The sequence below is a fragment of the Cervus canadensis genome, chromosome 32 (genome assembly GCF_019320065.1).
Source record: "Cervus canadensis isolate Bull #8, Minnesota chromosome 32, ASM1932006v1, whole genome shotgun sequence".
Taxonomy (NCBI): domain Eukaryota; kingdom Metazoa; phylum Chordata; class Mammalia; order Artiodactyla; family Cervidae; genus Cervus; species Cervus canadensis.
In genome coordinates this window covers 21,865,570-21,883,110 of record NC_057417.1, presented here as the reverse complement: position 1 = coordinate 21,883,110, position 17,541 = coordinate 21,865,570, and the positions used below count along the sequence as shown (strand labels likewise).

At 38.7% G+C, this 17,541-nt stretch overlaps 1 protein-coding gene and 1 pseudogene across 2 annotated transcripts in view; one reads left to right on the top strand and one right to left on the bottom strand.

Annotated features, from left to right (window-relative positions):
• The window catches only part of TPST1 (tyrosylprotein sulfotransferase 1), a 102,095-nt gene that overhangs the window by 45,512 nt on the left and 39,042 nt on the right, over positions 1-17,541 (bottom strand). The gene's annotated exons all lie outside the window — the stretch shown is intronic.
• LOC122433169 lies at positions 3,056-3,633 on the top strand (annotated as a pseudogene).

The following is a 17,541-nucleotide window of genomic DNA, read 5'->3' as shown; positions in this document are numbered from 1 at the left end:
TACCACATTATCTGTTCCCCTGCTGATGGACATTTGGATTTATTTCCAACTTCGGGCTCTTTGTATAAACAGCGCTGCTATATATATTTTGTAAAGTCTTTTGGTGTGATTTTCTCAAGTGCGTAACTTCTGTTGTATACGTATCCTGGAGAAATACGATGGGTCATAAGAGAGGCATATATTTTGCTAAACAGCTGTAACAAATAGTTTTGCCAAGTGACTTTACTATTTTACATTAACAATGAGAGTTCCAGTTGCTTCACATCCTTGCCAACACTGTATTGCCTACTCATTTAATATTACTACTCTGGTGGAAATGTAGGGGTATCTCACTATGGTTTTAATTTGTAACTCCTGTTGACTAATATTAACCCTACTAACTCATTCACTTTATTCACTCAAGTAGATTTAGAACAGATCTCACCTCATTAATCTGTTCAGAAACTATGTACTGAATGAAAGAAGGGAGCGGTGTGGCTTTATCTTTGCCATCTTGAAGTAAGTGATCTTCTGAAGACCTTTATCTAGGGACCAGCTTGGTCAGTACTAAGTCAACCTGGGTAGTGACTTTACCCACGTTCTTTATTACTTTCTAAATACAGATTTGACTCTAGTGTCCTTCATTTCAGCCTGAAGGACTCCCACTAGCACTTGTTGTAGACAGTTCTACAGATAACAAATTCTATCACTTTTTGTTCTGGGGATCGTCTCATTTCTCCCTCATTTTTGAAGCATAGTTTTGACAGGCATATTGGGTTGGCCCAAAAGTTCAGTCAGGTTTTTCTGTAACATCAATTTTGGGTAAACCCAATGAAAGGCTTAATTGATTTTTTTCCTTTCAGCACTGTGTATATACCATCCCACTGCCTTTCAGGAATCCATGATTCCTAATGAAAGTGCAGCTGTTCCTCTTACTGGGGATCTTTGCATACCATGAGCCCTTTCCTCATGCTGCTTTAAAGATTCTCTTTGTCTTTCAAAGTTTGACTACCATGTGTGTAGGTGTGAATCTCTTTGGTTTTATCCTACTTAGAGTGCACTGAATTTCTTAGATGTTTAGATACATATGTTTCATGAAAATTGGGCTTTTCATTAATTATTTCTTCAAATATTCTTTCTGACAAGGATAATAAATTCTACTACAAAAAAAGAGGGAGAAAGGAAGAAAAAAGAGGAAGGAAGGAAAGAAAGGGGGTAAGAAGAAAAAAGAGAGAGAGGAAGCAAGGAAGGGAGAGACAGAGGAAGACAGACTATACTTGAGCAGAAAACCAAAGACAAGGGAAAACTCTTGAAAGAAGCCAGAGGATTAATTATCCTACCTAGAGAAGAGCAAAGATGAGAATCATATGTGACCTCTTTCAGAAATTATGCAGGTAAGTAAAGAGTGGCATAAAACATTTTAAGTGCTGAGAGAAAAAAGTCACAGCCTATAATTGTGTCTTGTGAAATTATCCCTCAAAAGTGAAGAGGTAAAAGACTTTCACAAACAAATACTGAGGGAATTTGTTGCCAGTAGACCTGCCCTGCAAGAAATGTCAAAGGAAGTTCTTCAGAGAGAAAGGTATTGATAGGGTTAGAAACCCGATCCATATAAAGGGAAGAGCATTACAGAGGTAAGAAAAGGTAAAGAAAATTCTTTATTTTTTCTTGTTCTTAACTGATCTACCAGATAAGAATTTGCTCAAAATAATAATAGCAACTATGTATTTGATTATATATGCTTATGTATTAGTTCCTGGAGAAGGAAATGGCAACCTGCTCCAGTCTTGCCTGGAGAATCCTTGGAACAGAGGAGCCTTATGGGCTACAGTCCATGGGATCGCAAAGAGTCAGATATGACTTTGCCACTAAACAGCATGTATAAGTGATATTAATGACAGCAATTATACAAGGAACAGAGAGAGGAATCAGGAATACTTTGCTATTATAAGGTACCTGCACTACCCATGAAGTGGCATAGTGTTATCTGAAAATGGATTTGCATTAGTTGTAAATGTATATTGCAGACTCTAGGGCAACCACTTTAAAAAAAAAAGTATAATTGATATGCTAAGAAAGGAGACAAAATCAAATTATATAAAATGGTCAATTAAAACCACAAGTGGCAAAAAAAGAGTGGAAAACAAAAATAGGAATAATAAAGAACAAAGGAAGTAAATAGAAAACAGTATCATTATAGTAGACATTAATCCAACTATGATAAAAATCAGTTTGACCATCAGTTGGTCTAAACTCACCAATTAAAAGTGACTGTGAGAGTAAACCAAAAAACAAGCCCCAATTGTTTGTTGTCTACAAGAAACCAAATTTAAATACAAAGACACATATAGATTAAAAGTAAACAGAGAAAGATACATCATGTTAAACAATAATCAAAAGAAAGCTAGAGTAGCCATATTCATGACAGAAGGCTCAACTCTGTGAGATATAACAGTTCTTAATGTGTCGGTGCCTACAAAAAAAACACGAGGCAAGAAAGGATAAAAATGTAAGGATGAATTCACTATTATTGTTAGAGACTTTAACATGTCTCTATCTGAAATGGACAGACCCTATAGGAAGAAAATCAGAAAGGACAGAGTAGAGCAAAACATTTCAAGTGCTGAGAGAAAAAAAATCATCAATCAACTGGATATAATTGACATTTATAAAATACTTCACTCAATAACAGAATACACACACCTTAAGCACAAATGAAACACACAAGATCACATTTGGGCTATAAAAAATAAAGAGAAGTTATACAAGGTATTCTCACAGACTACAATGGACTTAAATTAGAAATCAGTAATAAAAAGACAGCTGGAAAATCTCAAAATACTTGGGAGACTAAACCATACACTTCTCAATAATACATGGATCAAAAAAGAAATCTCAGGAAAAAATTTTTAATATTTTAAACTAAAGGAAAATGAAAATACAACTTATCAAAATATGTGGAACACAGTGAAAACAGTGCTTAGAAGGAAAATTTTACATCATGGAGAATACATATGTAAGAAAAGAAGCAGGAGTCCTCACACAGCCTGGTCAAGTGGACAGCCAGGACTCTAAGATGGCATCAATCATACTGCTGAAGGAGAAGAAGCTCCTGAAAGTCAAACTAGGGGAGCTGCCAAGCTGGATACTGATGTAGAATTTCACCTACAAAGGCACTGCTGGAGTGTTTCAAAGAGGCTATGTGCTTAGTTGGTCAGTCTTATCCAACTCTTTGTGACCCCATGGACTATAGCCTGCCAGGCTCCTCTGTCCATGGGGATTCTCCAGGCAAGAATACTAGAGTGGGTTGCCAGGCTCTCCTCCAGGGGATCTTCCCAACCCAGGGATCAAACTCAGGTCTTCTGCATTGCAGGCGGATTTTTTACCATCTGAGCCACCAGGGAAACTACCGGTATTAAAACAAGTACATCAGTGTGAATAAAGGGAGAATCACTGGGCTTTCTTGGTGCTAGCTTTTCAACTAATGCAGTTCCTACAGGGAACTCAAACACGAGCAGCTATGCAACTACCACTGAAGAGGAACACTCTGCATTCCCGACCATAACCTTAGCCCAGCACCCTTTCATATAGTAATGGAGAACTAACACCCAATAAAAGGTGACTGGTTAGGGACTTCCCTGGCGGACCAGTGGTTAAGACTTCACCCTTGCACTGCAGGGAAGGCAGGTTCCATCCCTGGTTAGGAAATGAAGAGCCTGCATCCCAAGTGGTGCAGCCAAAATGAAAAAAAAAAAATTTAATTTTATATATATATATATATATGTATATATATATAAACTGGTTAAAACATACACAGCAGAGAGAACAAGATGGTGGAGGAGTAGGTGGGCATGGAATACATCTCTCTCCACCAATACATCAGGAATACACCTTCAGACACAGAAGTGCATGCAGAACACCAGCTGAGAGCGGACAGGAGTACCTGACCAATGGAAAATAATATATAGAACCATGAAAAACTCGGTAGGACAAAGGAACTAGGGGAAAAAACAGGAATGTTAGTAGGACTGGACCTGCCCTCAGCGGGTGGGGGAACTGAAGCAGGGGTCCGATTCCCACAGAGGGGCAATTGTCTGAGTCAGAGGAGAAACACATAAGGCTGAGAGTGAAACAGCTGATCTGTGGCAGCCTAAATGGAATGAGAATCAGACAGTCCCTGCTGCAGCCATATACACCCTGGGCAGAAACACTGATCTCCTGGAAGGGGCAGCAGCTGGGAGCTGGAGGTTAGGGATTGTGGAGCAATCCGAGGGTGAGGGCTGCTGCAGAGAGATGGACTGAGGGGATGTGAGGGAAGAGATCGTGGTGGGAGATTCTGGTGGAGGAAAGCCAGGCAGCCGTGGAAGCAAGGCAATACTGCTGAGTTGCAAAGGGGGTGGAGCCATCACCACAGCCTCTCCCCCCACATGCCAGCATCGGTAGCTGAACAATAGAGAGGCTGGCCCATCAAATGTCTGACACACTGAACTACAGAGTAGGACCCCAGTTGGAGGGGTCCCTCTACGTCCCTGATGCCCCGAACAACAAAGAAGGACCCCAGGCAAGGGAGCCCTCTAAGTGCCTGAACGTGCGGAACTACGGAGAAAGACTGGCCAAAGAGGCCTTCTGATCGCCAGCTACATAGTGGCTCAAAACAAGACCCTGATACGGCCATAACTCCTGCAGCGGAGACAGTCCATGTCCCTGCACACTTGGCGCCACCAGGGTCCCCGCAAGCCAAACAGCTGCACCACCTTCACACTCAACTCTCACTAGGGCAGAGCTGCCACAGGCAAAAAAGTCTTGCATTTATGCACGCAGGGTAGCTTCGGTCCTGTCTGACTCTTTGCGACCCTGTAGACTATGGCCTGCCAATTCTCTGTCAGAGAGGGGGTTCTCCAGGCAAGAATACTGGAGCGTATTGGCCAAGACTGGTTGCCATACCCTTCTAGAGCACTGTATTTCCTACTACCCTAGCTGCCAAACCCCGCTGAGTACCTGGTGTTGCCAGAAACCCTGTGACCCAAGCAACTGCACCACCTCCACACCCGGCCCCCAAAGGGGCAAACCCAAGCCCTCCAGGGCAGCCTCAGGAGCTAAACCCCAGTGGACGACCCACATGCAGAGGTGGAAATAAAACCACAACTGAAACCCAGGGGCAGTGTGGCTAAGGAAGAAGACCCAAAACCTTCCCACCAGCTGTACAAGCTGCAGATTAAATCCACACCATCAACTAAGCAGACTCTGTGTCTATGGAATATATAAAAGGCCATTGAGAGTGCCCACGAAAGAAAACACACTAGCTCTGAGAGCTGTGGACACTGGAGTCAAGAACACACAGGAGCAGGACCAGGTTAGAATCTGAGCTGCCCCCACAGCAGGTCCAGAGACCAACAGTATTGGAGGGCATCCTAGGGAGGTACGGTGGACTGTGATTCCCAGCTCGGGAAAGGACTCTGACAGCACTGACTCAAGAAAAACATTTATTATTCTTATTTTTTGACTTGTTCTGTATATTCTTTTGGATATTCCCCCCCTCTGTTGTAGTTGTTGATTTTATTGGCACTAAGAAACCCTATTAAGCGTTTGAGCTTTCTTTCCCCCTCAGTCACATTTTTAATTGACGTCATAAACCTCTGCCTCTATGTTGGGCTTCTGCAGTTCTGTGGAGTTTTCCTTTTTTCAAGTTTTAATTTTTTTAATCTATTGTTATTTTTTTCTACATTTATTCCTTTGTTTGCTTTTCCTATTGTTCTTTTCCCCTTGCAGTTAATCTTTAATGTATATAAATCTTCTTTATCTACCTCTATTTAACTCTGCATATCTATTTTCTTTCTCTCCTTTCCTCTCAACATATTTGTTAGTTTTATTTTCATTGCTTTATTCCCCAACTGCCACCTTGCTTTAGTTTTGTTTTCCAGTTTGTGCTTTAATTAGTTTTGTTCTGGTATATATAATTTTTGGTTTCCTTTGTTCACTGGGTCACTCTATTGTACTTTATTTTTTGTTGGACTATTTTGATTGTGCCTATGGGTGTATATGTATATGTGTACATTCACACACATTTTCTATTGTTGTTATAAACCTCTGCCTCTACATTGGGCTTTTGCAGTTCTGTGGAGTCTTCCCTTTTATTCCCCCCTTTTTCCTTTCTTCTTTCATTTTTTTCTTTTTTATAACTTTAATTTTTTTAAACCTATTATATTTTTTCAACATTTATTCCTTTCTTTGGCTTTCTTACTGTTCTTTTCCCCTTGCAGTTAATCTTTAATGTATACAAATCTTCTTTATCTACATCTATTTAACTTTGTATATCTTTCTTTCCTTTCCTCTCAACATACTTGTTAGTTTTGTTTTCATTGCTTTATTCCCCACTTGGTACCTTGCTTTAGTTTTGTCTTCCAGTTTATGCCTAAGTCAGTTCTGTTCTTAACTGGTAAATATAATTTTTGATTTCCTTTGTTCGCCAGATCAATCTACTGTATTTTTGTTGGACTGTTTTCATTTTGCTCATGGGTATATATGTATATGTGTATACACCATTACTTTAATTATTATTTGCCTAATTTTGTAACTGCCATTAGTCTGGGGTTCATCTTTGGTTTCTCGTTTTTGGATATTTGTTTTAATCTCACTTAATGCCATAACAAACCACTTGTGGAATCTTCATTCCTGACCAGAGATCAAGCCCTGAGCCTTTGGAGTGGGAGCACTGACTCCAAGACCCTAGACTACCAGAGAACTAACCCTAGGGAGGATCAACTAGTGAGGACACACACAAAGGAAACCACTTGAATACAAGACCTGGTATCACCCAACCACCAGTAGCACCCTGTGCAGGACACCTCATCTAAACAACAAACAAAACAAAAATACAAACCCAATCATCAGCAGACAGGATTACCACCTCACTCAGCCTTGCCCATCAGAGGAAAAACAAACAAACAAATAAAAACTCTGCACATATCTCACCTAGAGGAAGCTCACACAAACCACTGGACCAATCCTAGGAGGGCAGAAACTACAAGGAAGAAAGAATTCAAGGAAAGAATTCAACTTTCCATGAAGCCTGAGAACAGGAGACCTCAAACACAATAACTTTAAAAAAAAAATGAAAAGGCAGAGAAATACTGCACAAATGAAGGAACAAACTAGAAACACAGAAGTTCGAATAAATGAAGAGCAAACAGGAAAATTACCTGAGAAAGAATTCAGGGTAGTAAAGATGATTAAAAACCTTGAAAACAAAATGGAGAAAATATAAGAATCAATTAACAAACACCTAGAAGAATTAAAGAATAAACACACAGAGACAAACAACACAACTACTGAAATTAAAAATACTCTATAAGGAATCAATAGCAGAATATGCAGAAAAACGAATCAGTGAGTTGGAAGATAAAACGGTGGAAATAACTTCTGAAGAGCAGAATAAAGTAAAAAGAATGAGAAGAGCTGAGGACAGTCTCAGAGACCTCAGGGACCAAATCAAACACACCAACATTCGAATTATAGGGGTCCCAGAAGAAGAAGAGAAAAAGAAAGGGTATTAGAAATTTTTTGAAGAGATTATAGTTGAAAATTTCCCCAACATAGAAAAGGAAATAGTCAATCAAGTCCAAGAGGCACAAAGAGTCCCATACAGGATAAACCCAAGGAGACACACACCAAGACACATACTAATCAAACTAACAAAGACTAAACAAAAGAAAGAATATTAAAAGCAGCAAGGGAGAAGCAACAAGTAACATCCAAGGAAAACCCCATATGCTTAACAGTTGATCTTTTAGCAGAAACTCTGCAGGCCAGAAGGGAATGGCAGGATATATTTAAAGTACTAAAAGGGAAAAATCTACAATCAAGATTACTGTACCCAGCAAGGATCTCATTCAAAATTGATGGAGAAATAAAAAGTTTTTCAGACAAGCAAAAGTTAAGAGAATTCAGTACCATCAAACCAGTATACAAATGTTAAACAGACTTATATAGTCAAGAAATACAACAGAAGAAAACAGATCTACAAAATCAACCCCAAACAATTAGAAAATGGAAACAGGAACATATATATCAATAATTACTTTAAATGTAAATAGATTAAATGCTCCAACAAAAAGACACAGACTGGCTGAATGGATACAAAAACAAGACCCATATATATGCTGGCTACAAGAAATCCACTTCAGACCTCAAGACAAATATAGACTGAAGTGAGAGGATGGAAAAATATATTCCATGCAAATGTGAAGCAAAAGAAAGCTGGAGTAGCAATCCTCGTATCAGACAAAATAGACCTTAAAATAAAGAAGATTATAAGAGATAAGGAAGGACACTACATAATGATCAAGGGATCAATCCAAGAGGAAGACATAACAATTGTAAATATCTATGCACCCAACATAGGAGCACCTCAATACATAAGACAAAGACTAACAGACATAAAAGGAGAAACTGATAATAACACAATAATAGGAGGAGGCTTTAACACCCCACTCATACCAATGGACAGATCATCAAAACAGAAAATTAATAAGGAAACACAAGTCTTAAATGATACATTAGATGAGATGGATCTCATTAATATCTTCAGGACATTCCATCCAAATGCAGAAGAATACACCTTCTCAAGTGCACATGGAACATTCTCCAGGATAGACCACACCACAGGTCACAAATCAAACCTCAGTAAATTTAAGAAAACTGAAATCATATCAAGCATCTTCTCTGACCACAGTGCTATGAGACTAGATATCAATGACAAGGAAAAAACTGTATGAAACACAAACACATGGAGATTAAACAACACGTTTCTAAAACCAACAGGTTACTGAAGAAATAAAAAAATTTCTAGAAACAAATGACAATGAAAACGTGACAACTCAAAACCTATGGGATGCAACAAAAGCCATCCTAAGAAGGAAGTTTATAGCAATGCAATCTTACCTCAAGAAACAAGAAAAACATAGACTAGACAGCTTAACATTACACCTAAAACAACTGGAAAAAGAAGAACAACAACAAAAAAATTAGTAGAAGGAAAGAAATCATAAAGATCCAAGCAGAAATAAGTGAAAAAGAAATGAAAGGAACAATAGTAAAGATTAATAAAACTAAAAGCTGGTTCTTTGAGAAGATAAACAAAATTGACAAACTCTTAGCCAGACTCATCAAGAAAAAAGAGAAGAATCAAATCAACAAAATTAGAAATGAAAAAGGAGAGGTTAAACAGACAATGAAGAAACACAAAGGATTATAAGAGACTATTATGAACAACCAGGAGACAGGAATCAAGACCATTTTCCCAAGAAAAAGAAATGCAAAAAAGCAAAATGGCTGTCTGAGGAGGCCGTACAAATAGCTGTGAAAAGAAGGGAAGCAAAAAGCAAAGGAGAAAAGGAAAGATATACCCATTTGAATGCAGAGTTCCAAAGAATAGCAAGGAGAGATAAGGAAGCCTTCCTCAGCAATCAATGCCAAGAAATAGAGGAAAACAATAGAATGGGAAAGACTAGATATCTCTTCAAGAAAATTAGAGATACCAAGGGAACATTTCATGCAAAGATGGGCACAATAAAGGACAGAAATGGTATGGACCTAATAGAAGCAGAAGATATTAAGAAGAGGTGACAAGAATGCACCGTAGAACTGTACAAAAAAGATCTTCATGACCCAGATAATCACAATGGTGTGATCACTCACATTCACCTAGAGCCAGACATCCTAGAATGTGAAGTCAAGTGGGCCTTAGGGAAGCATCACTACCAACAAAGCTAATGGAGGTCATGGAATTCCAGTTGAGCTATTTCAAATCCTGAAAGATGATGCTGTGAAAGTGCTGCACTCAATATGTCAGCAAATTTGGAAAACTCAGCAGTGACTGGAAAAAGTCAGTTTTCATTCCAATCCCAAAAAAAGGCAATGCCAAAGAATGCTCAAATTACCGCAGAACTGCACTCATCTCACATGCTAGTAAAGTAATGCTCAAAATTCTCCAAGCCAGGCTTCAGCAATACATAAACCGTGAACTTCCAGATGTTCAAGCTGGTTTTAGAAAAGGCAGAGGAACCAGAGATCAAATTGCCAACATCCTCTGGATCATCGAAAAAGCAAGAGAGTTCCAGAAAAACATCTACTTCTGCTTTATTGACTATGCCAAAGCCTTTGACTGGGTGGATCACAATAAACTGTGGAAAATTCTGAAAGAGATGGGAATACCAGACCACCTCACCTGCCTCCTGAGAAACCTGCATGCAGGTCAGGAAGCAACAGTTAGAACTGGACATGGAACAACAGACTGGTTCCAAACAGGAAAAGGAGTACGTCAAGGATGTATATTGTCACCCTGCTTATTTAACTTATATGCAGAGAACATAATGAGAAACGCCAGGTTGGAGGAAGCAGAAGCTGGAATCAAGATTGCTGGGAGAAATATCAATAACCTCAGATATGCAGATGACGCCACCCTTATGGCAGAAAGTGAAGAAGAACTAAAGAGCCTCTTGATGAAAGTGAAAGAGGAGAGTGAAAAAGTTTGCTTAAAGCTCAACATTCAGAAAACTAAGATCATGGCATCCGGTCCCATCACTTCATGGGAAATAGATGGGGAAACAGTGGAAATGCGGCTCGCTTTATTTTTCTGGGCTCCAAAATCACTGCAGATGGTGATTTCAGCTACGAAATTTAAAACGCACGCTCCTTGGAAGGACTGTTATGACCAACCTAGACAGCATATTAAAAAGCAGAGACATTACTTTGTCAACAAAGGTCCGTCTAGTCAAGGCTACGGTTTGGCAGTGGTCATGTATGGATGTAAGAGTTGGACTATAGAGAAAGCTGAGCACCAAAGAATTGATGCTTTTGAACTGTGGTGTTGGAGAAGACTCTTGAGAGTCCCTTGGACTGCAAGTAGATCCAACCAGTCCATCCTAAAGGAGATCAGTCCTGGGTGTTCATTGGAAGGACTGATGTTGAAGCTGAAACTTTAATACTTTGGCCACCTGATGCGAAGAGCTGACTCATTGGAAAAGACCCTGATGCTGGGAAAGATTGAAGGCAGGAGGGGAAGGGGATGACAGAGGATGAGATGGTTGGATGGCATCACCGACTTGATGGACATGGGTTTGGGTGGACTCCGGGAGTTGGTGATGGACAGGGAGGCCTGGCGTGCTGCGGTTCATGGGATCACAAAGAGTTGGACATAACTGAGCGACTGAACTGAAGTGATATGTCAATAAAATAACCTGGATAACCTGGGAGAAATGGACAGATTCTTACAAAAGTTCAATTTTTCAAGACTGAACCAGGAAGAAATAGAAATTATGAACAACCCAATTAGAAGCACTGTAATTGACGCTGTGATAAAAAAAAAAAAAAATCTCCCAAATAACAAAAGCCCAGGACCAGATGGCTTCACAGGAGAATTCTATCAAACATTTAGAGAAAAGCTAATGCCTAACCTTCTAAAACTCTTTCAAAAATTGCAGAGGAAGGAACACTTCCAAACTCATTCTATGAGGCAACCATCACCCTGATACCAAAACCAGACAAAGACAACACAAAAAAAGAAAACTACAGGCCAATATCACTGATGAACATAGATGCAAATTTCCTCAACAAAATTTTAGCAAACAGAATTCAGCAACACATCAAAAAGCTCATACACCATGATCAAGTTGGGTTTATTCCAGGGATGCAAGGATTCTTCAATACACGGAAATCAATCAATGTGATACACCACATTAACAAATTGAAAGATAAAATCATATAATCATCTCAATAGATGCGGAAAAAGCCTTTGACAAAATTCAGCACCCATTTATGATTAAAACTCTTCATAAAATGGGCACAGAAGGAACCTACCTCAACACAGTAAAGGCCATATACGATAACCCTACAACAAACACTATTCTCAAAGGAAAAACTGAAAGCATTCCCCCTAAGATCAGAAAAAGAAATTAAGGAATCAATCCCATTCACCACTGCAACAAAAATAATTAAATATCTAAGAATAAACTTACCTAAGGAGACAAAAGAACTGTACACAGAAAATTATAAGACACTAATGAAAGAAATCAAAGACGACATAAATAGATAGAGAGATATTTCATGTTCCTGGGTAGGAAGAATCAATATTGTGAAAATGACTATACTACCAAATGCAATCTACAGATTTAATTCGATCCCTATCAAATTACCAATGGCATATTTCACAGAACAAAAAATTTCACAATTCATAAGGAAACACAAAAGACCCCAAATAGCCAAAGCAGTCTTGAGAAAGAAGAATGGAGCTGAAGGAATCAACCTTCCTGACTTCAGATTATACTACAAAGCTACAGTCATCAAGACAGTATGGCACTGGCACAAAAACAGAAATACAGACCAATGGAACAAGATAGAAAGCCCGGAAATAAACCCATGCACCTATGGGTACCTTATTTTTGACAAAGGAGGCAAGAATATACAATGGGGCAAAGACATCCTCTTCAATAAATGGTGCTGGGAAAACTGGACATGTGAAAGAATGAAATTAGAATACTTCTTAACACCACACACAAAGATAAACTCAAAATGGATTAAAGACCTAAATGTAAGACCAGAAACTATAAAACTCTTAGAGGAAAACATAGGAAGAACACTTGATGACATAAGTCAAAGCAAGATCCTCTGCGAACCACCTACTAGAGAAACGGACATAAAAACAAAAGTAAACAAGTGGGACCTAATTAAACTTAAAAGCTTTTGCACATCAAAGGAAACTATAAGCAAGGTGAAAAGACAACCCTTAGAATGGGAGAAAATAATAGAAAATGAAACAACTGACAAAGGATTAATTTCCAAAATACACTAGCAGCTCATACAACTCAGTATCAGAAAAGCAAACAACCCAGTCAAAAAGTGGGAAAAAGACCTAAACAGACATTTCTTCAAAGAAGACATACAGATGGATAACAAACACATGAAAAGATGCTCAACATCGCTCATTATTAGAGAAATGCAAATCAAAACTACAATGAGATATCACCTCATGCTGGTCAGGATAGCCATCATCAAAAAGTCTACAAACAATAAATGCTGGAGAGGGTGTGGAGAAAAGGGAACACTCTTGCACTATTTCTGGGAATGTAATTTCAGCCACTATGGAAGACGGTATGGAGATTCCTTACAAACAAGGAATAAAACCATCATATGACCTTGCAATCCCACTTCTAGGCATATACCCTGAGTAAACCGAAACTGAAAGAGACACATGTATGCCTCTGTTCATTGCAGCACTAATTACAATAGCTACAATATGGAAGCAACCTAGATGTCCATCGACAGATAAATGGATAAAGAAGTTGTACATATACACAATGGAATATTACTCAGCCATAAAAATGAATACATTTGAGTCAGTTCTAATGAGGTGGATGAACCTAGAACCTATTATACAGAGTGAAGTGACTAAAGAGAAAGATAAATACCATATTCTAACGCATATATACAGAATCTAGGAAAATGGTACTGAAGAATTCATTTACATGGCCACACTGGAGAAACAGACATAGAGAATAGATTTATGGACATGGGGAGAAGGTAGGAGAGGGTGAGACGTATGGAAAGAGTAACAAGGAAACTTACACTATGGTATGTAAAATAGATAGCCAATAGGAATTTGCTGTATGGTTCAGGAAATTGAAAACAGGGGCTCTGTGTCACCCTGGAGGGGTGGGATGGGGAGGGAGAAGGGAGGAAGGTTCAAAAGGGAGGGGATATATGTATACCTATGGTTGATTCATGTTGAGGTTTGACAGAAAACAGCAAAATTCTGTAAAGCAATTATCCTTCAATAAAAAATAAATAATTTTTTTTAAAAAATAGGCAGCAGAAGAAAATAAAAAACAATAATAATTACAGCAGAATTCAACAAAGTTGAAAACAGAAAATCAGCAGGAAAAAATCATCAAAATCAGAGGCTAGTTATTTGGAAAGAGCAATAAAATGTTCCACTCAGTACTAAAAACAAATGAGCTATCAAACCATGAAAAGCACAGGGAATTTTTAGGACAGTGAAACTACTCTGTATGATTCTGTAACAGTGGGTATGTGACAGTACACATTTGTCAAAACTTGTAAAATGAACAACATGTAAAATATGGACTCTGTATGATAATGTTGTATCAATGTTGGTTCATCAACTCTAACAAATGGACCAGTCTGGTTTGGGATTTGGATCCCAAAAGGCTGTGCCTGTGTTGGGGCTGAAAATACATAGGAAATCCCTGTATTTTGTGCTCAATTTTACTATGAACCTGATATTGCTCTTTAAAAGAGTCTATTTTTAAAAATTTTTTAAAAATCATCTTGAATTGGAAGAATTAATATTGTTAAAACGGCTATACTACCCAAAGCAATCTACAGGGTTAATGCAATCCCTATCAAATTACTGGTGACATTCTTCACAGAACTAGGACAAACAATTCTAAAATTTAAATGGAACCATAAAAGACCCATAAATGCCAAAGCAATCTGAGGAAAAAGGACAAAGCAGGAGACATAACCGTCCCAGACTTCAGACAATACTACAAAGCTACAGTAATCAAAACAGCATGGTATTAACACAAAAACAGACATATGGATCAATGGAACAGACTAGATAGCCCAGAAATAAACCACACACCTATGGATAATTAATCTCTGACAAAGGAGGTAAGAATACACAATGGGAAAAAGTCTCTTCAGCAAGTAGTGTTAGGAAAGTTGGACAGCTGCATGTAAACTGATGAAGTTGGAAAACACAAAACAAATTCAAAATGGCTTAAAGATTTAAATGTAAGGCAGGTCATCATAAAACTCCTAGAAGAGAACATAGGTAAAACAATCTCAGACATAAATCATATCCATGTTTTTTTAAGTGAGTCTCCCAAAGTAACAGAAATAAAAAGAAAAATAAATGGGACCTAATCAAACTTACAAGCTTTTGCACAGCAAAGGAAGCCATAAACAAAATGAAAATACAACTTACAGAATGGAAGAAAATAATTGCAAATGATGCAACCAACAAGGGTTTACGTTTCCAAAATATACAAACAGCTCATACAACTCAACAACAACAACAAAAGAACAAATAACCCAATTGAAAAATAGAAGACCTAAATAGACATTTCTCCAAAGAAGACATACAGATGGCCAACAGGCACAGGAAAAGATGCTCAATATCACTAATTATTAGAGAAACGCAAATCAAAACTACAATGAGATAACACTTCATACTGGTCAGAATGGCCATCAATAAAGTTTACAAATAACAAATGCTAGAGAGGGTGTGCAGAAAAGGGAAACCTTCTACACTGTTGGTGGGAATGTAAGCTGGTGCAGTCAGTATGGGAAACAGTTATAAAGGTTCCTCAACTAAAACCAGTTGCCCCATGATCCAGCAGTTCTACTCCTGGGGGGCTTCCCTGGTGGCTCAGTGGTAAAGAATCCACCTGCAAATATGTAAACACAAGTTCAATCCAGGAAGATCCCACATGCCATGGAGCACAACTATTGAGCCTGTGTTCTAGTGCCCAGGAGGTGCAATTGCTGAGCCCACATACCACAACTACTGAAGCCCACACACCCTAGAGCCTGTGGAATCTAAAATATGACACAAATGAACCTGTATATGAAGAAGAAAGATAGAGAACGGACTTGCAGTTGCCAAGGGGGAGAGGAAGTGGGGGAAGGATGGAGTGGGAGTCTGAGGTTAGCAGATGCAAACTGCTGACTGGATAAATAACAAGGTCCTACTGATCCACTGATAAAAAAATCCATCCACTAATGCAGAAGACACAGGTTTGATCCCTGGGTTGGGAAGATCCCCTGGAGGAGGAAATGGGAACCCATTCCAGTATTCTTGCCTGGGAAATCCCATGGACAGAGGACCCTGGCAGTCCATGGGGTCACGAAGAGTCAGACACAACTTAGCAACTGAGCACACATGCACACACTGGATAGCACCGGAAACTTTATTCAATACCTTGTGATAAACCATAACAGAAAAGAATATAAAAAAGGAAGTATATATGCATAATTGAATCACTTTGCTATACAGTAGAAATTAATACAACATTGTCAATCAACTATACTTCAATTAAGAATTTTTTAATTTTTAAAAGGCATCAGTGAGCTCTGGCAGAGAAGGCAATGGCACCCCACTCCAGTACTCTTTTGCCTGGAAAATCACATGGATGGAGGAGACTGGTAGGCTTCAGTCCATGGGGTTGCTAAGAGTCGGACACGACTGAGAGACTTCACTTTCACTTTTCACTTTCATGCACTGGAGAAGGCAATGGCAACCCACTCCAACGTTCTTGCCTGGAGAATCCTAGGGATGGGGGAGCCTGGTGGGCTACCATCTATGGGGTCGCACAGAGTCGGACACAACTGAAGCAATTTAGCAGCAGCAGCAGCAGTGAGCTCTGGAACAATTTCAATCTCACATATTTATAGTCGGGGCCATCAAAAGAGAAGAGAAAAAAATATATATCTGAAGAAATAATGTACAAGTTTTCCCACACTGTACAGAAACTAGAAAATCCAGATTCAAAAAGTTCAACAGACTCCAAGTAGAAATTACCAATTTCAGGAATGACAGTTTTCACAGATCATGACAGATTCAACAGATATAAAAATGACAATAAAGGAATGCTATAAAAAATTTATGCCTATAGATTCAAGAATTGAGAAAAAATGGACAAACTCCTTCTGAAAGACACAAAACATATTCAAGAAAAAATTATTTAAATAACATTTATCTTTTAAGGGCTTCCCTCATAGCTCAGTTGGTGAAGAATTCGCCTGCAATGTGGGAGACCTGGGTTCGATCCCTGGGTTGAGAAGATCCCCTGGAGAAGGGAAAGGCTACCCACTCCAGTATTCTGGCCTAGAGAATTCCATGGTCCCACAGAGTCAGACATGACTGAGCAACTTTCACTTTCACTTTCTATCTTTTAAAGAAATTGATGCCTATTCACAAAATATATTAGTAAAACCACAGAACACAAAAGAAGATGAGATCTTAAAATGGTCATGGAAATGTCATTTAAAAAAAGAACTGGAAAAAAAAACTGACCATTAGACTGACAGCAGATTTCTCAAGAGCAACAACTGCAACTAGTGGACAGTGGAATAATACCTTCAAAGTACTAACAGAAAATTACTGCCAACACAGACTGAATCGAACAAAAATAATCTGCCGAAAATTAAAGACTTTTTCAAATAAAACTTAGAAACATTAAAATTCTTAGAATAAGAGAAAAATCATTGGTACACCTGATGCACAAATATAAGCAGCAAAAACTGAACAAAACCCCATCTTTTAGGCAAAAAATAATGGGAAAAGGGAGCACTGGGGTCTGAAGAATACAGGAAACATCTGTATTATTCTTAACAGTTTTCTCTCATCTCTTTCCCCTCATGGTGACACCCAACATGCAGAAACGCACAGCGATGGTGCAAGCAGCTAAAACTGAGAGAAAGCCATACTTCAGGCCAGAATAACAGGAAATGCAGCCCCTGGGAACCAGCTAGTATGTGCGT